General features: G+C 41.4%; 1 long non-coding RNA gene across 1 annotated transcript; it reads left to right on the top strand.

The window, feature by feature from the left end:
• Window positions 1–22,044: 22,044 nt before the first annotated feature.
• LOC119256930 (uncharacterized) lies at window positions 22,045–25,182 on the top strand. The gene is made up of 3 exons (XR_005127927.2): window positions 22,045–22,395; window positions 24,391–24,460; window positions 24,983–25,182. It is a non-coding gene; the product is annotated as an uncharacterized LOC119256930 (long non-coding RNA).
• Window positions 25,183–25,677: the final 495 nt, after the last annotated feature.

Raw genomic sequence — 25,677 nt, 5'->3', positions numbered from 1 at the left:
GAAGGTGGCTGGGACCTGAGGGTGGGGGTAAGCAGCCAGGTTTGGTATAAAGCCAGACACGTGGTCTTTGGAGGGATCCCCCATTTTGGCTCTCCACCAGCACACAGCGTCTGGCCAGCTCTGAGAGTGCCTTTGGATTTCCAGGTCGGCAGATCGGGTAGAACACATTAAAGACTTTATTTCCCTATTTTCTCTGTGAGTTGTACATTTCCTTAATTCTCTTTCCCTTGTAAATAAACCTTTTATTAACCTTTTGTGTGTGCCTGTAGTAGAGTATTAATAAATCCCTTTTAAGCACATGGGTGAGGACCCACAGCCAGGCAACACGTTTTATATCAGGGTTGCCCTATAACAGTTTGGCACCCAACGTGGTTTCCAAGCTTCACCTGTGTTGACCAGCCCAAAGTAATTTTTCTTGCGTTGGTCACCATAAAGCGCACTAGGTCTGCAGGACTCGCAGTGAAAATCTTTGTTTCACATCTTGAAAAGTCTGTTTTTTTTTTTCCTGTGCATACGGCTCTTGTGGGTGTGGTTTTGACCCAAACGTGGCCTCAACCATGAACTTCAGCTGTTTTATCCCTAACTTGAGTTCTTTCAATTTTTTTCCGGCCTTGAATTTAAGTAGCCTTTTTCTGTTAAATATTACCACCAGTTTGATAAGTGTAAATAATTGGATTAAACCTAGTGTGTGGCACGTGATTTTACTTCTGTATACATATGTGGGTGGTTTACAAACCATCCCTTTACAGTCTGTGCTTCTGAGTGTTTTTTTGGTAATGTGCATAGGCGCCATGTGCTACATTCTTGTTTTTATGAGAGGTAGATGTTCTACTACACATACTGAGAATGTGCTGCAACAAATTTGAGCTCTTAACTTAGATATGCAACAACAAAATCAACAAGCTTTTGATTTAACTATTAAGAGTATAAGGGATGAAAACCATAACGTTTTTGAGTCAGCTTTTAAAAGCATGCAGTATCAAGTGCAACAACAAAATCAGACTTTTGAGTCAGCTTTTAAAAGCATGCAGGCTCAAGTGCAACAACAAAATCAGGCTTTTGATTTAACTATTGAGAGTGTGAGGGATGAAAATTGTAACGTTTTTGAGTCAGCTTTTAAAAGTATGCAGGATAAGATACAGGCCGCCCTTCATAAATTGGATATGGCAGAGACTGAGGCTCTTCTAATGGCACAGAGAAGAGATAAACCTTCTCCTTCCCATGAGGACTGCAGAAGGGCAGAGTTAGAAGAGGAGGAGTATCATTTGCTAAATACCTTAAACACATCAGGACAAAGGCCTTCTCCATGTGACGTGTGAGGCCCCTCCCAAGGCCCCTCCCGCACAGAATCCTGAGGGTCCACAGCCTCCATTGCCCTCCAGGAAGGAAACGAAAATGGCGTCTCCTCCCCACACTAGAAGCGGCACCCATTTTGGCAGGAAGGATCACCCTGAGGCAGGACAGTTTCCTCTTTGCCAGTTGCCGATGGATGGCTTGAATGAACAGGGGCGACCTGCTGGGTACTTTTGGTCGCACCATCCTTTTAGCACTGGGACCTCCTAAATTGGAGGAGCTCTGTTCCCCCCATACCGGCAGGCTCCTAAGAGGATGGCAAACTTGTTTGCCTCCATCTTCATCTCCCACCGCCCTAACTGGGCAGATATACAGTCAATGTTACATACTTTACTAGGTCTAGATGAGCGGAGGACGGTAGTGAGGAAAGCCAGGGAGGAGGCTGACTGTCTCCGCCAAGAGGATAGCCAATCCCCAGAGCCCGAGATTGCTGTCCCAGAGGAGGATCCTGGATGGGACCCAAACGATGGAGGAATGGCGATTTGGATCTGTATAAAAAATGTTTATTTGTAGGACTGGAGCAGGGAATCCCCAAACAAAAAATTTTAACAAAATATTAGAACTTGCACAAGGGGCTGATGAGGATCCATCAGAGTTCCTTGAGAGGATTATTCAGACGTATACAAACCAAACGGATATAAATCCAGATGCCCCAGAAAATGCTCGTTTGATCACTATGGCGTTCATCACATACAGTGCTCCAGACATAAGGAGAAAGTTAACAAAGGTAGACGGCGTCACAGAGATGAGTCTGTCCCAGGTAGTGGACTTAGCATTTAAGGTTTATAATAATAGAGAGAACAGGAGAGAGGACAGGAGACCGAAACCTGTGACTGTTTTCATACAAAGAGAGTACAGGACAGGGTTTCGGGGAAACAGTAATGGACAGAGACGTGAACCCCTAGGAAGAGATCAGTGTGCTTTCTGTAGGGAAGAGGGACATTGGAAGTACAGTTGTCCCAGGTTACAGGGAAGCGGCAGACGCAGTAATTACAGAAGGCAGGATAGAAGACTGAGGACACCACGACAGGATGATTCACGTAGGGGTTACAGGAGGGAATATAGGATTACACAGAACCAGGAACCAAGGAGAGAGGAAAGAAGACAAATGTTAGCACAGAGTAGAGGCTCAGATGATGATAGGGAATACGGACAGAGAAGGAATCGAGAGCCCAGCACAGAGGACAGGAGACCAGTGATAGCACAGAGTAGAGCCTCAGGTGAAGATAGGAGGGAATATAGACAGAGTGGAAGGAATCTGGAGCCAAGTGTGGAGGAAAGGAGACAAATGATAGTTCATGGAGAAGGTTCAGATGAAGAATAGGGGTACCCAGGGGCTCCACTAGATCTTAAGCCCATTAAAATAACCCCCTCGGAGCCCCGGGTAACCCTTGCTGTGGGGGATCGTCTGATTGATTCCTTGGTGGACACTGGAACAACATACTCAGTTTTAAATTCAAAATTAACTAAAATGAGCAAAGAGACTGCAGCAGTCACTGGGATTACGGGGAGGCCACAACAGAAACCCTTCCTACAACCTTTGGAGTGTCGGCTTGGCACCACACAGCTCCAGCACAACTTCCTATACATGGAAGAGTGTCCAATTCCTCTAATTGGTCGTGACCTTTTATGTAAGCTCAACGCACGAATTATATTCTCACCCAAAAATCAGAGGCTTCACCTACAGTTTCCTCCAGAACATGCCCTGCGGTTCCAGATGTTACTTACTCAAGATGTTCCACCAAAAGTGAAATTTTACCTCCAGAAATTGTTGAAAGAGTAAGTAAATGGGTATGGGCTGATGGTACCCCAGGACGTGCGAAAAATGCAGAGCCTGTAAAGATAGAAGTGATAGAGGGGAGCAAAACCCCGAGGAGGAAACAATACCCCTTAAAGGAGGAGACCTTGAGAGGAATTGAGCCAGTATTGAAAAGGTTCCTTCAATCTGGGCTCCTTCGGCCCTGCCGCTCACCGTACAACACTCCGATTCTGCCAGTGAAGAAACCCCATACAGGCGAGTACCGTTTTGTCCAAGATTTAAGGGCTATTAATTAATGATATTGTTCAGGATTTACATCCCACTGTGCCTAATCTGTACACCCTATTAACTGCCATACCTGGTAACTTTGGGTGGTTTTTGGTATTAGACCTGAAGGATGTCTTTTTCTGTATCCCAATAGATGTCCAGGATCAACTGCTTTTTGCCTTTGAGTGGCAGGACCCTAAGTCCAAGAGCCCTCTCCAGTATTGCTGGACTGTGCTTCCACAGGGATTTAAGAACTCCCCAACTATTTTTGGGGAAATACTGGCCAGGGATCTGAGGAAGGTTCAACTAAACCAGGGTGTCTTATTGCAATATGTAGATGATTTATTGATTGCAAGTCCAGACTACGAATCTTGTCTTGAAAATACCATAGTGGTACTGAACCACCTGGCAGAATGTGGCTACAAGGTGTCACCTAACAAGGCACAGATATGCGAACAAACCGTGACATATTTGGGGTTTGAAATTAAGAAAGGCAGACGGAGCCTGATGACGGAAAGAAAACAGGTAATTTCAGCCCTTAGAGTCCCCAGCAACCGGCGACAGTTGCACAGATTTTTGGGTATGGCTGGGTTTTGTAGGATTTGGATTCCTAATTTTAGACTAATAGCAAAACCCTTGTATGATGCTCTCAAAGGCCTGGACTCTGAACCTTTGTCTTGGACTCCAGAATGTCAAAAGGCTTTTGATGAAATAAAAGTAAAGTTGATCTCAGCACCAGCATTAGGGCTTCCAGATCTTAGGAAGCCATTCAGACTTTATGTACTTTATGTACATGAGAGGCAGGGGGGTGGCCTAGGAGTGCTGATCCAATTGTTGGGGCCAGAAATGCAGCCCGTTGCATATCTGTCCAAACAATTGGACCACACCACTAAGGGATGGCCTCCATGTTTGCGTGCTGTAGCTGCCACTTGTGACCTCCTACATGAGGCAGAGACGTTTACATTGGGTCAGCCCATCACTGTGTGTGTGCCGCATCAGGTCTTGACATTGCTGGAGCAGAAGGGTGGACTTTGGTTAACCACTGGGCGAATGGGAAAATATCAAGCAGCTCTGTTGGACAATCCTAATGTGAAGCTGCAGGTTTCTAATTCCCTGAATCCTGCCACTCTGCTTCCAAGAAATGCAGATGGATCTGAGGATGACACTTTAATCCATAACTGTTTAGAAACCATAGACACAGTGTATGCCAGCCGACCAGATCTAACTGACCAGCCTCTGCCGGATCCAGAGTGGGAGCTATTTACAGATGGCAGCAGCTTCATGGATCAAGGCCGTCGATGTGCTGGATATGCAGTGGTGACGCTCCAGAACACCGTGGAGGCCAAGGCTCTTCCGGCAGGTACATCAGCGCAAAAAGCCAAATTAATAGCCCTGACCCGTGCCTTGGAACTCTCAAAAGGTAAAAGAGTCAATGCATTTACTGACTCAAAATACTCTTTTATGATTCTCCACATGCATGGGGCCATTTGGAAGGAGCGGGGACTTCTTACCGCTAGTAACAAGGATGTCAAACACCCATTAGAAATCCTGGCCTTGTTAAAGGAGTAGCTTTACCATCAGCTGTTGCCGTGATGCACTGTCCTGGCCACCAAAAGGGTGGGTCTGACATGGCAAAGGGCAACAGGGCAGCTGATTGGGTGGCTAAGGCCACTGCCCGTTCTGCCCATTCTGCCCTCCAGGGTGCACTCAATCCCTCTTGTGGCCGTGACTCAGTATGCTCCTGAATACACCGAGCGGGATGAGGAGAGAGCTCGTGCGTGGGGATTTACTGAGTTTGAGCCCAGCTCTACTTGGAGAGTAAACTCCCATGGGATGATACTCCTCCCCGAGGCCCTGGTATATCCGGTGCTAAAACATCTTCACGAAGGATCTCACTATGGAAGAGATGCCTAATTAGAAACGGTGCGCCCATATTTGAAGGGACCATATTTGCATAAAATAGCACAACAGATCACCCGAGGTTGTCAACTATGTGCCAGGAATAACCCCAAGACTGACTTCCACCCTAAAGCCATTGGGTTCAATATCGAGGCAAGTGCCCTTTTGAGGACTGGCAGGTGGACTTTACACAAATGCCTAGAACAACGGGCAACTTCAAACACCTATTGGTTTTTGTGGACACGTTCTCGGGATGGGTGGAAGCATTTCCCACAAAGACAGAAAAAGCTTCTGAGGTTGCAAAACAGCTGCTGAAGGAGATTATTCCTCGCTTTGGGTTGCCAGACTCTATCCGGAGCGATAATGGGCCGGCATTTGTCTCTGACGTTACTCATGCAGTAAGCAGTGCGTTACAGATCAACTGGAAATTGCATGCTGCATGGAGACCACAGTCTTCTAGACAAACGGAGAAAATGAACCACACCTTAAAGAAAACCTTGGCAAAACTGCCAAGAAACACAGCTTCGTTGGGACCAGGTACTATCCCTTGCCCTCCTCCAGATAAGAGTGGCACCTAGAAGTGGGCTACAATTAAGCCCCTTTGAAATTGTGTTCGGAAGACCCTTCCAGGCCTCAGTTCTGAAAACCAGTCCAGAAATAGCACAAGATTGCCGGATCACACAATATGTGAAACACATCCAGGAGGTTCTGGCAGTAATTCACAACTTTGCAACCTCAAGGATCTCTATGCCTCCTGATCAACCATTGCATCCCTTCAAACCTGGAGATCAGGTCTTACTGAAGACTTGGCAGAGCGGGGATGCTCAAAACCAGCTGTCAGAAAAATGGACTGGTCCCTATGATGTCTTGTTGAGCACACATACTTCTCTGAAACTTGCAGGCATAAAACCCTGGGTACATCATTCCAGAGTTAAGAAAGCCCCAGGAGGAAGTGACTCAGAGACGAAGTCCCATTGGTCTTGTGAATCCATTGAGGACTTGAGGTATTTGTTTAAGAAACAGAAAAAAACTTGAATGTTACTGACTTATTTTCCAGCTATTGTTGCAGGATACCCAAGGACTCATTTTTTTCTGAAGAAACCCTGAGAAAAAAACTAATATGCTCTAACCGATCTTCCTTTCAAAGTTTAGGAGACGTGAAATAACATCTAGGAGCATGCATATGCTGCCAGTATTTTTTACATAGAAAGGTTTTCAATCTTGATTTTGTTATTTCCTTTTAACTTTTTGTGTTTTTTTTTAAACTTTGAGGATTTTTTTTTTCTCTGCTTGTTTTTTTTTTTTTTTTTGGTTACTTTGGCCTATCAGTGAAACTGCAGTTGTATGAGCTATCCCACATGTGGGATATCTTTGTGTCTATATGTTGTCTTTGTGTCTATATGTTGTCTGTATGTATGTCCTAGTGTATGTATGTATGTCCTGTATGTATGTCCTAACTGTCTTGGCCTCCAGTGATTGACAAATTGGTATACATGGTGCCCGTAGATGTTGAAAAAAAAAAAGTCTCCAGTTATGAGAAAAACTAAAGGTTATGGTTTGATTGTCAACACCATACTACTGAACTAAGCCGGTGCCTTCATAGAGATTGAATATTGTTGTTTCTGTTGTTTTTCTGATATTTATGGCAAAGCTTCCCAGAAATCTAAATTCAAGTACAAATTTGGTAGCCTGTCATTTGACTGATGCAAGGAAATTTTGTGGAACCTCAGTAGAGCTCCTGGGACACTCCACAAAAGTTTCTCCCTTTCCTCCGAGGAAAGGCGTTCAATGAATTTGTTCTATTTGGCTTTCCTAATGAAGTAAAACTGGAAGGGAAGCATTGTCACTTGGGAAAATGGTAAAACTTTGGCATGTATAGAAATGTTAACAGTGGTTTTCTGAAATGTGTATAAAACCTCTCAGTATCTGATATGTATGTAAATTGTCAATGGTGATTATCGCCTTGTAATATTGTATACTTAAATTGTTTAATATCTACAGAAATTGTTTCTGGAAATATAGGGAGAAAAGGTCTCAACAGATTCCTATTGATGGAACTGTTGAGAGTAAAGCACTTTCCTACAAAGGATTGAATAGACCTGGAAAATACACCTGATATTTACTAAGTTTTCTTTGACATAATACTGGTAATCTTTTTTGCATTTTGTTCTGAATCCACAAAGGTTTTTTTTTGTTTTTTTTTTTTGTTTTTTTTTTTTTTTGCTTTGAGTAACCAGGATCTGCAGCAAGGTTGCAATTTTTTTCCCCACAAAGCTAACTTGTCACATTTTCTCTCCCCTTGATACCAACACAGCATACAAATAGTGGTAGTAATTTTTCTGATACTTATCTCAGAGTCTGTTTTTGCATAACTTCCATAGGGATTTTGTCTGCTTAAACAAAAAAAAAATTGGACATGAGTTTGATTGTGTGGCTTTGTGTGGAGTTCTTCCAGAAAGTAGAAAAAGAGCTGAACCAAGAAGAGGAGAACCTGTTTGCTTTGTCTGTAGGGTTCCAGAGACCTCCAAAGAAGGTGAGGAAGCTTGCCTCCATTGGCAGGACTGGACAACCCGGCCAACAAAAAAGCCCTGGTTCCCTTGAGAAGAGGAAAGCCCAGGTGGAGTCTAATGAGACCAACTTTGTTCCTGAAGCCTACATCGACCGGATGCCAACGGTTCGCTCTGATCCAAAATGGAGTATTCCAACAAAGCCAGCTAAAAAATTGCTGTTTAGTTATTCTTCCCTGTGATTTTATGCAAAAATAGGAAAAATGGTTTAAAAGTAGATTTAGTTTGCAAACTTTTGCTTTACTGTTAAAAGTTTGGGATCAAAATTGAGAAAATTTGTGTGTTACATCAGTTGAACCATTTTAAGATTTTTTTTTCCTATGATTTTGACGTATTTGCTGTCTTGTTTTGGCTAATGCCTCCAGATGTTTTTTGTGTGGTTTTTTTTTTTTTTTTTTTGGCTTGAACTGATGAACTGTTTTTCCAGGAATAGAGGACTTTTGCTTTCCACAATGGACAAATACCTGGAGGGACTGGTTTTCTTTCACACTGGAACCTGAAAAAATTTTTTATCTGAGACTGCATCCCAACATCCATATATTCGATCTTCATCACCATGGAAATGGTGGCCAAAAGTGAAAAGGGGGGAATTGTTAGGGGGAAAAGGATGTCCTAAAGCTAATTCCATACAGGCTTTGTGGACTCCACCCCCACCCCAGGCCAAAGCCAAAGACACTGGGAACTCCAAATCCCATCACCACCAAAGGGAAGGTGGCTGGGACCTGAGGGTGGGGTTAAGCAGCCAGGTTTGGTATAAAGCCAGACACATGGGCTTTGGAGGGGGATCCCCCATTTTGGCTCTCCGCCAGCTCGCAGCATCTGGCCAGCTCTGAGAGTGCCTTTGGGTGTCCAGGTCGGCGGATCGGTAGGATGCATTAAAGACTTTATTTCCCTATTTTCTCCCTGAGTTGTACATTTCCTTAATTCCCTTTCCCTTGTAAATAAACCTTTTATTAACCTTTTGTATGTGCCTATAGTGGAGTATTAGTAAGTCCCTTTTAAGCGCGCGGGTGAGGACCCACAGCCAGGCAACCCGTTTTATATCAGGGTTGCCCTATAACAGTAATGCTGCCTGAGCTGGGACCCTGGGTGCACACTGAAAGCAGGCACAGCCAAGTTCCCCTCCAGGCCCACATGTGTTAGGTTTTATACCAACCATGGCTGCTTAACTTCACCCCTAGTTCCCGGTTCCCAGCATTCCCCCCTTCAAGGAGTCAAGAGTCATGGCAGACTCACAGCATGATGGGAGTCATAGTCCTCAGAGCCTGGGATCTCTTTCACATGGAGGTGGGGTGGAATCCATAAAACATCAGTGTGTGAAGTTCATTCAGGACATACAATTCCCCCAACACAGTGAGCAAACAGCAGCTGATCACGATAGGCAATGCCCCTGAATGTGCATCTTTGGCAAGAGGTTTATTTCATATGAGGTTTATTTCATAGTCATCACATGCAGGGTAGTACATGTGACTCCTTTCAAGCATATTTTTCATTTTCATTATTTTTTCTCTTTTGCCTATTTTTAAGTATTTTATGGATGCTTTAGTCAATTCCTCTAAAAATATATCAATTTGATTGTTAATAAAAAGACAAGACAGAAAAAGATTCCTCAAAAATATAGAAATTACATAAAGGACCAAACCCTCCAATATTTTGATGCTGTGCACAAATATTAAGCACTTATGTTATTAAGTCATATATGAAAAAATTTAATTGAAAATTTCCCAAGTATAACAACAGCCCTAAAATTTCACATGACATTTCCAAAAAAGTTGTTAAACAGAAAGAAATGTTTCCAAACCTATCAATAATAAAAAACAAATTTAAATCAACCAAGCTAGAGAAAAGACTGAAATATCATTTAATTCTCTCTGCAAATAATTCTCTCATGTTACAAAATGATTGATACATGAAAAACTAGTCAAAGAGCGTTCAGCCAAAAACACAGCAAGATAAGTTGCTCCAGGAAACTCTCCTATTTATGAGATGAGGGTGTTGAGAATAAGAGTGGCTTGTTCCATGTTTCCAACACCTAAGAAACAAGCCAGGGCTAGAAACTGCCTTTCCAGACCCTCAGCACAGGCTCCCTTCCCTGATCTTGCAGAGCTCACTACACATTGCACACCACAGATAGCTCAGATTCTGAACACTAGTGGTGAGGTCCAGACCTGGTTCTGTGACTTGCTCTTTCACACTACTGTGTCTCCTCAGGCAGCTTGAAGCCTGAATTAATGAAAGAAGGGTTCTTTGGCTTATAATATGCATGAAAATCCAGGAATTCTGTCCATATGCCAAGCATTATCAATAGACCTATATAGCTAGGTAAAACCTTCCTTCACTGACTCAAAAGTGTTAGCCTTCAATTTCTTCAACTTCCAGGCTTTTAACCCTGAGGCCATTACTGATTAATGAAGCTGTTCCAAGCAGTGGCAATCAACCTGCCTTCAGCCTTTTGCTTGAAAATTTTCGGGGTTTTTTTGAATCAGGGCTGCAAAGCCTGGACATCAGCGGCTCCCCACCATTTCCCAGCTCCCTGTGTGTTTTGCTGACTTGGGGTCTAGAGAACTTACATGGAACATAGTCCCCAAAGATAGCTGATCACAGACCAGACAATCACTTCTCTGGATCCCGAAGGAAATCCAGTCCTGTCTGTCAAAATTGCCTCTCCATTATTTCCATTACTAATTGTGATGATTCATTTTCTGTGTCAGCTTATCTAGGTCACAACTCTTTGGCCAACACTTTTCTAGATGCTTCAGTGACAGTACTTTGGGATGATATTAACATTTAAAGATGTAGGCTTTGATTTACTTTGATTTAGCACAATGTCCTCCATAATTTGGGTGGGTCTTATCCAATCAGTTGAAGACCTGAATAGAACAAAAGACTGACCTCCCCACAGCAATCTCTCTGTCTCTCTGTCTCTCTCTCCAGCCTCTCTCCCTCCTTCATCTCCTTCTCCCCTCCCTTCCTGTATTTGTTCAGACACAAGCCTCCCTTTCTCTCTTTCGCAATCTCTTTTTTTCTCCCCTCCCAAACACACACACACACACACACACACACACACACACACATATTTTGTTGGTTCTATTTCTCTGGAAGACCCTAAGTAATCCACTGGCCAAAATGGTTTAAAGTAGCATGTCCCCAAAACTCCAAGACAATCTCCCAGATCTTTGTGGGAAAATTCCTTCTTTGATTCTTTTTTTTTAAATGAATAAATTGAAAATTTAATGAGAAATGGTTTATTTACGTAGTGTCAAAGTACCTGCCCACATAGTTATTAATTACGAAGGGAGAAAGTAATTTTACATGGAAGAAACTGGCAGATACCATCTTTTTTTTATTTTATACATTTTTTACATCATTTTTCATTTTTGCACAATGTATGCATTTTCATCTTGGTTATAGTCCCCATACAATTCCCACCACCCTTGTTTTGATCCTACTCCCTCCTCCCCCTGCCCCGTAGAATGTTTCTGGAATATTACTCAGCAGTCAAAAAAGATAAACTCATGCAATTTGCAGCAACATGGATAGAGGTGGAAGGGATCATGCTCATCAAAATAAGTCATGAATAAAAAGAAAAATACTGGATGGTCTCACTCATAGCAGGAATTTAGAAAACCTAAATAAGAGACCAGGAAAAAAACCTAATTATAATAAAGTAAAAATCAAAATCAACAAGCAACTATAAACCTTCTTTGATTCTTAATCTTGTATTACAATTATTTAGAGTAGATGTTGCAAACGTGGGCACCAAATCTAACCCACAAAGTAGTTAGGTCCACACAAATTTATTGCTTATTTTTAAACTATTACACAATATAAAACCTAGGATATTTCACTTTTAAGTTCACTTTTAAATTCAAACTTCTCCTGGAAAATGAAGGAGAGTTTGCCACCTGGAACAGACACAGCTGCTTGGTAAAACTTGGCTGGCACTGAGGAGATATGTCTAGACAGGGTATCACCCCTAATGCTCAGCTCCCCACAGACCCAGCATCTCTAACAGCCTGATACCACCACTCCTGCCCTCCCCCTCTTTTACATTATCTACCAGGCACTTGAGTGTGTGATTCCTGATAAGCCTAACTAATAGGAAAAAGACATGGGATACTGTCTTTTTAGCCACCTTCCAGTAGAGTCAATGCTCAGGGGCAGGTGGCTTTTGATAAGTCAATAGCTTTTAGGAGCCTCCCTTTTCTCCTGTGTAAAAAGAGGCTAGTGGTACAGATCCTGCATGATGTTTATGAGGATTAAATTGCACAATGTTGCACAGCACCTGGTAGCTATTATTGTGATTAGTTTATTCAGACACAAGCCAGACTCTGTTTGGTAAAGATGGGCCTACTGCCAGCAGGGCCAAGTAGAGAATGGAATCCTTCTGTGAATGTGGCTTCATTAAGCAATTTGTGTGATATGTAGCTAGAAAATGCATTTTTAGATATTTCACTAATCCCTCCTTCCCTCCAGGAGCTTTATTTGCTCATCTGTGACATAGACCAGCTAATAAGGAGTCACTTTTTATTTCTATATTCACCTTCCTTTACTTCCACTATCTCAACACATTTGACACTCAATATAAATCCAGCCATAATTTGGTGGGTGTAGAGACCATGGGAAATCCACCAACAACCTTTGCACTCTCAACTTCCTCCAGCTGACAGTGCCGAGAGAAGGGCTGGGAACTGTACCTCCACTGTCATCTACTCACAGATTCCCAAGATAGCAGAAAGAGCACAGCCCTCTCTGTGGCAACAGTGGAAATAGAGTCCAATTGATGTACCGTCCGTGAAAAAGTTCAGGAATGTCAATCACTGGAGACATCAGGCTGTTCTGAGAGCCATCAGCTCTATCACCCGAGATGTCCTCAATTGCACTTCCATCTTCCATTCCTAGTATCCCCATGCTTTCTCATCCTTATGTCTTTCCTTATTCTTCTGCCTCTCCTGAATCTTCCTCCCCATCCCTGTGCCTTTCGAAAGTCAACCTGCACATCATGCCCTGGGTAAAAGCAGTTAGGGAAAAGGACATAACTTTTGACATGAGACTGACCTGGTCTTAATTACACCTATGGAACTTATGAATGATGGAAAGTGGCTGAATTTGTCTGAAACAAGGGTACCAAAAATTCATGATCCATTTCTAGATGGCCATCTGTCCCAGTTTTCTCTTCTTCTCACACTGGAGTCACATACCCCAGGAACAATCTCCTGCAGAGGCATCTTATGTGTTACTGTGATCCTATGACCCCAAATTCTGCCTTAGCCCCCCAGAAAGCTACACTGAACCCAGGGAGGGCTAATTTTACTTGAGTGAGTGGCAGCTAATATTAAAAACCATCTGAGAGGTTTCTTTCCTAGATTTCATCCAACAAAAGGGTAGAATATGTGTCCCCAGGAATACCAAAAATAGATGCAAAGGAATTCCCCAAACCAAGACAAGACCTGCCTTCCTCAACTCAATACTCAGGTCTTTCTGGATGAGGTCAATTTCAGACAGATGGTGCTCTGACCTTAACATAAAAGTAGAGGAGATGTGTGAGGGGGGAAAAGAGATAGATATAAACTTAACTGGTACTTAGGATCTTACAACTTTGGTCAGATAAGCCACTAACATTTTCTGCACTAATTTCCTCCTTGACTACCTAAATTCCTGAGCTGGTTCCTCAGAAGACCATAGCACCATTAGAATGGCCACTGACTTTTGACATGAAAGTCTTCCAAAAATAATACATCACATTAATTTAATTTATATTTAAAAAAACAAAATGAAAAGCAAAAACTTTCCATTTCAGTGATTTTACAAGTTTCAAGGCCCCAAAACACAAGTCTCCTCAGAGATTGTGGGTCTGCCTTGATTCTTCCAGGATACTCATCATGATTTTATCTTTAATGAGTTTTCCCAAACACTTCTCTAACTAGCTGTGAGACCTTACATTTACTGACTAGAAGTTTCCACTGGAAACTCTTGGACTGAATGGTTTGCACTCACCTGTACCCATTGCCCTGCTTTCTGGAAGAATGAGCCTTGTTTGATGAGCCTTGTTCTCTCTCCCCACACTAGCAAATCACTATGCTGGCACAGTTTCACTGGTTTGTGTTCACACTAAAATATGTGCAATATTATCAATGGATATTTCATAATTAATAATTTTGCTTGCCTTCTTGGAAATCTGATAAGATTTGGGGGAACAACTTGGTTAGCCCTAGTCTGTTAATAAAAGATGCCAGATGAAATTTGTGCTGAGGTCTTTTTTCACACTCTAAGTTTTGCCCTGCAAGCAGAGGGCATTCCAGTGTCTTTAAAGCTATGGATGTTTCCCTTAGAATTGCAGTGATGAAGGTGGCATCTCTCCTGCTGAAGCCATTAGCCAAGGGCTTACTTGCCTTTTATTCCTTTATTGTCTCCTCCCTCTTCCTTGGGTCATCTGGTCAGATTCAAGCGGAAGGTAATTTTTTTTTTATAATAAATTTTATTTTTATATTCCCCATACAATTGCAACCCCCCCATTCTGATCCCAATCCCTCCCCTCCCGCACCCCACCCCCTCAAAAGTGTCTCTGTTTCATAGTTTTTTGTTGATTTTGATTTTCACTTTCTTATAGTTATTCATTTTCCTGGTCCCTTATTTAAGTTTTCTAGATTCCTGCTATGAGTGAGACCATCCGGTATTTTTCTTTTTCTTTTTGGCTTATTTCGCTGAGCATGATCCCTTCCAGCGCCATCCATGTTGCTGAAAATTGCGTGTGTTTATCTTTTTTGAATGCTGAGTAATATTCCATTGTGTATATGTACCACATCTTGATCCAGTCATCTATTTTTGGGCATTTGGGCTGTTTCCAAAGCTTAGCTATTGTAAACACTGCTGCTATAAACATAGGGGTGCAGGTGTTCTTTGGAATTGATGTTTCTGTGTCCTTTGGGTAAATGCCTAGGAGTGGAATTGCTGGATCATATGGAAGCCCTATGTTTAGTAGGTCCAGAAATCTCCACACAGCTCTCCATAGTGGCTGGACCAGTTTGCACTCCCACCAACAGTGCAGAAGAGTTCCTTTTTCTCCACACCCTCGCCAACATTTGTTGTTGCTAGTTTTTTAATTGGAAGGTAATTTAATGGGCTGACTTCACATTTTGTTGGCAGTCTTTAGAGCACTTCACACTTCTCTAGAACATGTTGAAGGTGATTTATAGGTTCTCATCACATATAATAAATAGTTTTTCAAAACAATCTCTCTTGAAATTGTCAATAGTATCCAGACTGGGAGAGACTGTTTTTTTTTTCTCTATTGGTTTTCCTGGGAGATATTACCAAGTGATTATAAAGACCATAGGAATTGAGGTTCTGGTTCAGTGGCCATAAATCACTGATGGTCTGTGACAGGCTTGTCATTGCTTTAAAAAAAAAAAAAAAAGTTCCAGAAATGACAATACACTGGCATATATTATTTCTCTCAATCAGGTTTAATGTCTAGAAGTTAAAAAATTCTTGGTCATATCAAGTGTGGTGAATATTCATAGTTTTTGCTGCCCACCATCCATTAGCCAGTCAGCTGGCAACTCGCATCTGTGTCCCTCTGGGAGCCGCCCCCTCCCACACTCAATGCATGTGTCTGAGTAGATGCAGCCCATGCCCAGCTCCAGAGGAGAACGTGCAATGAGGCTAAATCAATCAGCACGTTGTATCCCTGTCTTCATCAACTGGCTTAGGGCAGTCACATGTTCCTAAAAGATGCTTCTAGGGCTTCTGCGAAAGAGACAGGCATCTTCATTTCTGGATTTAAACTGTAAAGAGAAAAGAGTTTGAGACTATTTGTTACCATCATGTTATGACATGGAACCTGGAACTAAAGTTAAGTCAGAAAGAAGACAAAACGTGAAGAGAAATGGATTCTTGACTTAATGCCATTGGTACCTTTAAATTCAGTTATGCCTGAAACCACTGATAATCATGAACTTTTCAATTAAATGGGGAAAAAATCCTTTCTCGTCTGATTAAGCAAGTTTTGATTGGGTATTCTTTTATTTCAAAGCCAAACCAAACAAAAAATCTTGAGCACCCCCACCATGTACACTAATTTTAGGTTTGATAAATACTACAGTGAAGGTAAAAGTTTAACTGAGTAATGTGGGGAAAAACTTGTGTTTCTACATTCCTAAAGTAGCTACAACTGCCTGGGCACACCCTAACTTCCCAAGAATGTGTGTTTATTTATTGGACTGATTAAATAGATGGACACAGAAGGAAACTCAAAAATAACTCATGTCAAATGTTAAGAAATTCCTGGGTTTCAAAGCAACAATCATTGGAATTTGGAATCTCTAGAATGAATATGCCCATCATTGTTGAATGAGTTGAGGCTAAAGGCTGAACCACAGAATAAATTGCCCGTGAGCAGAAGGCTTTCACTAACCAGACTCTTGTCTAGATCACCTGTCCCCCAAAATAGAGAATAGACAAAACCTTAGGAAGACTCCTTTGCCCTTCCCTCACTTCACATTTCAGAGGCATCCCTGGACCAGTGAACAACCAGATTCAGGACCCCAGGGGTCCTCCCGCCTCAAAGAGGTGTGAGGTGTGGGCTAAGTTTATGAATTCAGTGTGAATTTATGGATGAAACTCACACAGAGCCCGAGGTCCATGGCAGGAAGAAGCTCGCTTCCTCCTGACACTGGCAAGTTAGGCAACCACAGCAACTCTGAAAACTCTTTTCAGAAAAGGAAAACAGGGATTCCAAGAACAAAGAGTCCTCAGAAGACCTGGAAATGAAAAAGAAACCTAGATAAGAACCAGAGGGCTCTACAAAAGTCAGATTGTGCAATGTTTTGTTCTCATACCTTGCAACCTGTTCCTTATCGCATCTGCTCCAAGAAATCTATGGTTTTAGTCACACCAGAGATGGGTCAGAGAATCCTTTGTACAAGGGTTTGAGAGTTAGTATGAGCAAAGGGACACCAAGACTGAAAAAACAAAGACAAAGAGGGTTGCTCAGGGTAAGATCAGCCTTCAATTCAGCTCAAGGGTGAAACTTCTCAGATATTGACAAGGCTCCTACACAGCCCAAACTTCCTTCTTTGGACAGGAATGGAGTTCCACTACTGGAGTTGTAGTCTTCCAGCTTCTGACTTTAATCCTATTAAAACACCAATCTCTCTGGAGAAAAAGTAGCTCAGATGTTAAACTGTTGTCAGTCATTTGCTCCTCCGTGTGAATACGTTGTTACTAGAGAAAAGAGCATGATAACTAAAATATAGGTACATGAAAGTTGAGCAAATGGAATGTCACTGAAGGGGAAGCGGTATTTGGGTCAGTGGCACACACTGGAGTGGGAAAGACCGAGAATCAAATCTTGATCCTATTACCTAGGGCTAATTACTTCACTTTTTTGAAACTCAACTATCTTCTTTGTGAAATAGCAACATAAACACCTATCCAGGCCTTTCATTATTGCATTTTGTCTTGATTACCTACATATTTCTTGTCATTTCTCTGGCTAACTCCTATCCAGGCCAGATGTCATCTATATCATCTTCTGGAAGATGGGATTGGGGAGGTGCCCTTTGTCTGGGTCCACAACATCTACTTAGATAAAGCAGAGGCTGCATCTTGCTGTACTGTGCTGTGACTTCTTACCCTAATTGTCTCCACTAACATGAGGGTGTTTGAAGACCCAGGGTCTGTATCTTATTCGCTAGGGCTTCCAGGGCTTAGCAAACTTGAAAACAGAGTGGGGGGTCTCCCTGGTGGCGTAAGGGGTTAAGCACAGCACTGTGAACCTATCTGCAGCCTCTGCAGCATAAGTTTGATCCCAGGCTGGCCAGGGAGCTATCCACATGGTGCAGCAGACCTCGCCTGTCTCGCCCACTGCTCCCCTCAGCAGTGTATTTCAGTCAGTCTGCCTGTTCTGTTCCCCACTCTGTCTCTGGTGAATCCTCTCCCCACCCCCACCCCGCACCTCTGGCTTGTACCCCAGTTCTTGTATACATAAATAAAAATAAATCTTGGGAAAAAAAACAACAGAGTGGGATCTGAAAGGCTCTCACTAGGAGAGATGGTACACTGGGCTAGGGTGGGCCAAGGGAGAGGCAGGGACTCCCTGAAGGAGACCGTCCTCCAACACATGGGGAAACAGTACAGACAGGGTTGAGAGAGAGCTCCCTAACCAGTTTCCTAACCCAGAACAAAAGCATAAATGGAGAAAAGGCAGGAATTGTGATCCTACTCTTGGAGTTGAATTCAAGATCAAAAATATTATATGTGAGCAGAAGTGGTCACTTTGTAATGATAAAGTCTACAACCCACAGTAGACATAATGCTGTTGTGAGCAATTAAGAATCAAATAATGAAGCATCAACATTTGCAATGCAAAATCATAGGAAATAGAAAAAGAAAGTGACAAAAATATAAAAGTAATAAAAGGTTTTAATATACCTCTTTAGATCCTTGACAGATAACGTACATTAAAATAAGTAAGGATACAAAATATGTGAACAACAAAATTAAAATCATGTCTTTCTAAGTTACTATGGTGCATTTATAAATATTATCATCTTTTAGAAATAAATTCCAAGAAACTGTTATAATGCGAACAACATCTAAGACTGCACTACAATGAAACAATAGGTAATAAACATAGAAATAGAAAAGCCAAACACTTGAAAATTAGGGGAAAGTATCTCTCCTAATTAACTATTGAGTCAGAGATAATGGATAAATTGCAATTGTCAAATATCTAAAAAAATAAAATAATAGCCTTACAAATTAGAACTGAGATACATTCAAAATTGTACCTAGAGGGAAATTCATAACCTCAGAACTTTTTATTACAAAACAAACAAGAATGAACATAAAAAAGCATTCAACATAGAAAGTTAAGGAAAAGAAAAAAGTTTAGAGAAAATGTAAACTCAAAACGCAATGAATTTGTGATCAACAAATAGAAGTAAGTGTATTAAAAGCAGGTACTTCAGTGAAAAAATTCTCTATAACTAATACTAATTAGGCAACCTAATAAAGAATTAAAGAGAAAAGGCACAAAGTTATAAAATTAGAAAATAATAAATAAATAATAAAGTAAATAAAGTAGAATAATAAATAAAGTAGAAAATATAATATTTAAAAAATCCAAAAATACATAGAATATTTTTCATCACTAACTGAAAATGTGAATGGAATGTATGGTTTTCAAAGAAAATACAAATTTCAAACTATCAAATTAAGGAGAAAACCATGTTAGAAACTAAGAAATAGGTCAACAAACTAGCCTGTCACCATCTCACATATGTCTAAAATACTACACCTCTATAAAGTGACAAATTCTAGTAAATATTTGAGGGACAGATAACCCTCATATTTAAAGAAAAAAAAATTAAGTCCTTGAGCCGGCCGCAAGGAGGAGAATAAAGTCCCTAACACTGGATGTAAGAAGTCACAGACTTACGTTTTAAGAAGACTGTGTAGGATGGGAGAATTGTTGCATCCGTAATTGGAAAATAGAGTCTTACTCTCACACCACAATTGTATTCTCCTTCCCTAGCACCTGAGCTGTCAATCAAAACAATGCAAAATTGACTCTTCACTGAGTGGGGACACCATGAGAGCAGTGTAACTGGCCGTGGACTACAGTGTTTGCTGGCCTGCATTTCTAGATGCTGCTGAAGCCATCCATGGCCTGTTAAAATCAGGTGAGCATAATTGCCATGTTGAACCTATGTCTACAAAGACAGATTTTGTACCTCACAAGTGATTAAGGTTCTTATGCTACTTTTGAAGAAATCCAAACTGGAAACTGTGCACATAAACCAAAATAAATACCTACTCAAAGATAATGGCATGGACCTGCATCAAAAACTTGGTGAATTGGTGTATGTATTTTATGGGGAAATTTAAATTAAAAATTTAAGTTATGGGAATTCTGTTTCTATAACAAGAATAGTTTTTAGGAAATATACTCTCTGCAGATAACAATTACAAACTTAGGGGGAAAACTAATCTATCTGAAAGCATTTAAGAACAATAAAAAGCTGGTGGGAACTGGAGAATCCTGATAAAAGGGGCCAGCACTGGATGTCATTTGTACAGATTTTCAAACCTGTAGGCAATTTCCCAATCCATACACAGTGGAGTTGGAAGTCAAGTAAACAGCCACTATGCTGTAGCCTAAGGACTCAGAATGCAGTTCAGGGTGGTTGGAGAGCAAAGTTGCTGCAGACACAAAGCTCTATGGTCTGCACAGAGGGGTTTCCCAAATTATCAGTTAGCAAATGAATTACACAGGGGTGGGAGAAAACTCCTGGAGTCTTGGCAGAAAGCAACAGTTGGAAGGCAGGAGGAACTAAGTGCATATTTCAGTTGTTATTCACCATTAGAGAGACAAAATTTGGGGTTTAAGTCCAACCAAAAATAATACTCTAAAGTCTATCTTCAGGGCCTCCCTAGTGGCACAAGGGGTTAAGCACCTTGTGAAGCAATCTGCAGCCTCTGCAGCACGAGTTCAATTCCCGGCCTGCCAGGGAGCAACCCACATGGCACAGCAGACCTCTCTTGTCTGGCCTACTGCTCCCCTCAGCAGTGTATTTCAGTCAGTCTGCCTGTTCTGTTCCCCACTCTGTCTCTGGTGAATCCTCTCACCCCCCACATCTCTGGCCTGTACCTCAGCTCTTGCATGCATAAGTAAATAAATCTTTAAAAAATAATAAAAAATAAAGTCTATATTCAGAAGAAGATAAGAGAATCCAGAGTTTAAATCAATGATAAATAATACAATTTTAAAAAATACACATCCTACCAACACTGACAAGATTTAATATAAATATGAATAGTCTATAACTATGCAGGCACTGAATTTATAATTTTTAAAATTCCTACAAAGAAAATTCAAAGGGCAGGTGGTCTCATTGGTAGATTAAGAAAATATAGAAGAAAATACCATTCAATTGTCTCAACAAAAGCAGAAAATTATTTGACAAAATGACATCCATTAATAACTGTAAAACAAGGAAAGGGGACTTTAAAAACTACAATCAACATCAATAAAACCACACTCACCATTACATTCTATCATTCTGTCAGAAAGGACTGAACACCACCCCCTATGACTGGGAACAAGGTAAGAATGTCCTCTACTAATACCTCTATTCAACATTGTACTAAAGTCCTAGCCAGTGGAATAAAATTTAAAAATAATAAAAAGAAAAAAGTAAAATATTAGGCACAAAATGATATGATTGTATAGAAAAACTTAAGAAATCTGCAATGAAATTATTAGGGTTGATAATTAAAGTTAGCTAGGACCTAGCACTCAAATTCAATATACAAAAATCAAGTGCAGCAGCAAGCAATTGGAAAATGAAATACAAAATAAATTTAATTATAATATAATCAAAAACTTATTTTAGTAATAATTTTAACATAGCATATGCAATGCCACTGCCATTTTAATGACTGCATTATTTTAATGGAAATAATGGGATCTGGAAGTAACAAGGTCAGACGGTAGAACTTAATCACCAGAAACAAGGTTGGTATAATCACCATACTGGGACACTGAGATAAAGTGGCTATCAGAAGGTTTTGACACTATGGGACTTTTGGTAATGGCTAATTGATCACAACATCCTTAGGAAAGAAATAGGCTGACAGTCTACTAAATAAGTGATGTGTCTATATAGCTCAAAATACTCTAGGTCTGTCAGGAAGAAGCCTGATGAATCACCTTATGAAAACTTCAAGACTACAAATGCATAGGCAGTGGTTAGTGGTTTGGCTATAAGGTCTGTGTTTGGAAAGCAAAGGATTGATGACTGGAAGGTCGAGGAGGAGGGTATGTGGACAGACTTCTCTAAAATAAATATGAAATATGGATATTAGTGTCCTATGTGATTGCTCACACAGAGGAGGCTCATGTGGGAAAAGCAAACCTGTTGATGCTTTTCCCTAGTCACTGCAGCACTTGCTCAATGATCGCCTGAACATAGTCACAAGGATGTAAGTTATGTATGAGTTCAACATGCCCACCCCACCCCACCAAGACTTATCTGCTCATATGCTCTGCTGTGTGGTGACTTGTCAATAGCAGAGATCAATGCTAGAAAGCCAATATGGCACCATGCCCTGGGGAAGCATCCAGTCACTTGGTGGCTGGGTGATTATAAAGTTGCCCTTCCATCATAGAGGGACAATAATTTGACCTCACTGCTCCAGGCCCTTCCAACAAACATCGGTCAGCCTATCATGCCCACAGCCACCAGTGACCCTAAGAAATATTCATTCACTGTCCATCTTCACAGCATGGATTCTGACCAATAACTCATATTCACAGTAAAAGAAATGCAACAGTGGCTGATGCTCATGGAATTCAAATGATTCTTACCACATACCTAGAAGCAACTGGACAGCAAGAATGGTATAATGTCCTGTCAAAGACTCATTATGGAGTCAGTTGGGAAACAATACCTTGTAAGGCTGGTGTACAATCCTAAAAGGAACCTACACTCAATATGTGGAAGATCTCCCATCATTAGTGCACATGTGACTAAGAATCAAAAGGTAAAAGAATGACTCAGACTTCTCATTATTATACCTGCTAAACTATTTGCAGAAGTGTTACTTCCTGCCACTCTACCTTTGGGCTTTACTAGTTTAAAAAGTCAGGTGATTCCCTGATGGCCTAGGAGTTACATCTCAGCACTATCACCACTGTGGCCTGAGTTCAATCCCTGGCCAGGGAGCTAACCCACATATGGCACAGCAGACCTCTCCTGTCTCACCCACTGCTTTCCTTAGCAGTGTATTTCAGTAGACCTATGTTCTGCTCCCCACTCTGTCTCTGGTGAATCCTCTCACCCCCTGCACCTCTGGCCTACACCCCAGTTCTTGTACCAAAAATGTCTTAGATTCTAAGAGGGAAATATTGTCACTTGTCACTGGGTGACATAATTGTGATATGGCTTCTTTGAATTGGAAGTAAAGATTGAGACCTGGTCATGGTGGATTCTGTATCCAAGTGACCCAATAGGCAAAAGAGTTACTCTTCTTCCTGGAATTATTCTCCATGACTATAGAGGGGATATTGAGCTGATTCAGGGACTGTTCATGTCAGGAACCCAAGCAAGGTGGATCTACACCCAATAAAGGTATAGGTCCTGCTAGAATGACAAGGATTCAGATTGTTCAAATAAACAAGCTATTGTTAAGCAAACAGAACTCTTACAGAATGAGGGTTCTGAGAAATAAGGCTGATGCTTCCTTTCATCTGAAGAGCACCAGAGAAAATTGATGTTTCAAGTGTAGCTTGGAATTAATACAAAGTACATACGTTATTTGCTTGATTCAATCAAGAAATTAGTTATCTTCCTGGGGAATTCAGAAGCCTTTTATTACAAATTAAACTCATGAAAATGTCATAGAAAAAATGTAGCTTATAATTTCGGAGTAAAAAGTCTCCGAAGTTGGTTAGTAAATAAAAATCAACTAAAATGATTTAATTAAAAGAAAGTGATACTTTGAAGAAACTGGTTCCCAGCTCTGAGGTCCAGTTCTTGTCTCAGTCCTTTCGGACAGACTGTTATGACAAAAGTACCACAGACTGAATGGTTTAAATGAAGGTCATTTATATGTCATGGTGCTAGAGGTAGGAAACCCAGGGTCAAGCAGAAGTTCAGAGTCTGGTAAGAGACAAGTTATTATTCCCAGGCTAATGTCCTGTTGCTGTGTCCTTAAGTGGCAGAAGGCCCTTATGAGGCAATAAAGACCTCTGGGACCACTTTCATAAGGTCACCAATCCCATTCTTGAGGACTCCACCCTCATGACCTAATTGCTTCCCAAGCATCCCCCCTACAAATACCATCACATTAAGATCAGTTTTCCACATATAATTTTAGGGGGGACTCAAACATTCGATTTTACCAGTTCCCAAGTGATTGTTTCCTTTTGCTTCACCACACATAACTTAACTTAGGAGCTTCCCAACAACTAGAAATCTGAACTGAACTGAAATGGTCTTCCTCAGGCAGAAGGAAGAAGCTCTTCAATGCCAGGGGGATGCTGAGGGAGCATGGGTCAGAAACGTTCTATTCTGGAGGATAGCTCCTCCAGATGAGGAACGATTTAGAGAACATTCCTCTAAATGGAGGAACGTTCTAGGAACAGGGGTTGAGCCAGATGACCCCTGAGGTCATTCCAGCCTCACTGGTGTGTCTCTCAAGCCAACTGATACCCCATTCCTCTCCTCTACTCTTCCCCAACTGCCTCAAGTGTCCTAATCACTAATAAGATTTAGTGCTATGGTAAACAGATGGTAGGTTGTGCTCTGGAAACCAAAGATACAAACTCCTTTGCTACGAGGCAAATGCACAGAAATATCTTTCCTTTTTTTTTTTTTTTTTGGTGGGACCCTCACCGGCGGCCGGGGATTGAACCGGTGTTGCAGAGGCTGCGGGCAGCCTCGCAACCCAGCTCTCAACCGCTGCGCCACCAGGGGAGGCCCAGAAATATCTTTCTTTTTGCCAAAATGTCACATTAATTTGTTTTATTTACCATAGGTTCGCTACTTCTGGATGGAAAATCGTAACACATGCCAGACATCATGAAAGACAATACTGCAACTCATTTGTAAGTAAAAATGACCTATTAAGTAGTTACTCCCATTATCACCTCTCTGATTTCACAGATGACCAAACAACTTTGAGATATTAACTGGTTCACCCAAAGCTTCATAGCTAATTAGTAAACAAACAGAAACTTGAACCCAATGAGACCGACTCAAAATCTACAAACATGTACCCCCAAACTGGCATGTGCTGATGCAACTGGTGCAAGGAGTAAGATTGGGGTGCAAGGCACTGCTCCACTGTTTCCCAGAAGAGTGGTTCCCTCCTGCTGGCACCTGCCAGGAGAGCCAGGCGTTGCACAGGGAGATCTGCAGACTTGGCTCATTTCATTCTTGAAGCTATTCTGTGAGACACATATTATTTTAATTTCCATTTTACTAAGAGAAAATCAAGGCTTAGAGAATTAAATGCTTGCCCAATATAAGACAGATCTAAGAAGCAGAGTAGGCGTCACATCCAGATCTGACCACCCACAAATGGTTTCTTACCTTCAGTAGGTTACTGATCTCCTTGTCCCCCACAGGATGCAGCTGGTTCACTTACAGTAGTTCATGGACCAAGAAATGAAATATTCTCCCAGGAAAATCAGGACACTACATCCAATAATGACTACAGTAGAAACAGCACTACAGACTATGGTGCATCCTGAGCTTTTGATGATTCTCTCCAGAGAAGGTGCATTATGTTAGTTTATCATTTTAAATAAATTCTCAACAAGCTATTTACCTGTCAGTCTGTATCTGTGGAGACTGTTTTTGTAACATCAGATAAATGAGCAATTAGAGACTTTAAAAGTCTCTTAAATGTGGCGGAGCTTGTAAACCTGAACTCCTAGGGATGGTAAATGTCACATCAAATGTCTTCAGTACACATTTCCTGTCTCCCCTCTGTTTCAACAGCTGGAATATGGCACTCCTTATCCTAGTCTGAGGATACCTGCCCTCCAGAGGCTGTAATGGGAAAACAGAGGACCTAGAACAGAGGTTGTCTGGTTTCTAGACCCAACATCAAGAGAGTGTGGGAAATAGACTATTGTTAGGAGCTCTTTGAGAACCAACACTGTGTGGCTTCATGAACCCATGACTTTGACAATGCACAGTTTCATTCTTTGCAATTCCCAGGCAGGGTCCCACACAGGGGCAAGTTTAGTCCTCAATAAATGTTAGTTACTATTGTCCTTAGCATTATTATTTGATGAAGTCAAAAATTAATCTGTAA

Source organism: Talpa occidentalis, unplaced genomic scaffold (genome assembly GCF_014898055.3).
Source record: "Talpa occidentalis isolate TD23 unplaced genomic scaffold, MPIMG_talOcc4v2.1 talOcc4.4, whole genome shotgun sequence".
Taxonomy (NCBI): domain Eukaryota; kingdom Metazoa; phylum Chordata; class Mammalia; order Eulipotyphla; family Talpidae; genus Talpa; species Talpa occidentalis.
This window is presented reverse-complemented; position numbering and strand designations above follow the sequence as displayed.